This window comes from Ipomoea triloba, chromosome 16 (genome assembly GCF_003576645.1).
Source record: "Ipomoea triloba cultivar NCNSP0323 chromosome 16, ASM357664v1".
NCBI classification, from domain to species: Eukaryota; Viridiplantae; Streptophyta; class Magnoliopsida; order Solanales; family Convolvulaceae; genus Ipomoea; species Ipomoea triloba.
The window spans coordinates 17,320,712-17,321,569 of NC_044931.1; positions in this window are offsets into that span (position 1 = coordinate 17,320,712).

Below are 858 nucleotides of genomic sequence, written 5' to 3' on the forward strand. Positions count from 1 at the left end.
TCATTGGTTATTGGCAAGTTGAAGTATGAAATTAAAGGGACGACAGAGATATATGCTTCATTAGTTTGCATGTCCAACCACTTTCACCCATTTCTACCAACCCTAATTAAAGCGTTTATTCTCATTATTGCCCATTGCCAATTGCACTCTTCAATGTATATATCTTTAATATTCTTTGATTTAAAAAAAAAATCCAATCCCGCTACTCGAAAGTGAATTGTGGGTAAAATTCGCCTACCTTGGATTAAACCCTCCTGACTGTGTGACTAGTGAGTAAACCCTCGTCCTGTGACCCTAGCCGGCAAAGGACCACAAGGAGGTAAACCAGCCAAGGTTACCCATAGCTGACCAGCTCAAACCCAAGGGCTTGAGGTTCGAACCCACGACCTCTCGGCTACAGGTGTAACTGCCTTACCACTTGGGCTGCCCTTACGGACAAAAAAGGGTCACAAGGGCAAAATTCACCTACCTTATAACCATAGTTGGTAAAGGGTCACAAGTAAATAAATTAAACCAGCATAGATTACACATAGCTAAACGATTGAAATTAAAAAATTAATAGACAATTGTACTCTCACGAGAAATCAAAATTTGAACCTTATGATTATCAAACTAACTGTCCGACCAACTTGGTTGGATTGCACCTATAAATGATACACCTAAAGGTTTAGGGTAAAAATAGTTAGACACTCTTTGTTTTTGAAATTACATTTATACCCCTATTAATACTAAAAGCGAGTTTAACTCTTTAAACTCTCAGCCTTACCCATTGTGACCTATATCATACTCTAAACTGTAATTTTCCAACCAACCTTTCAGTCAACTTTTCGACACATTGTGCATGCTTTCCTTCCAAAA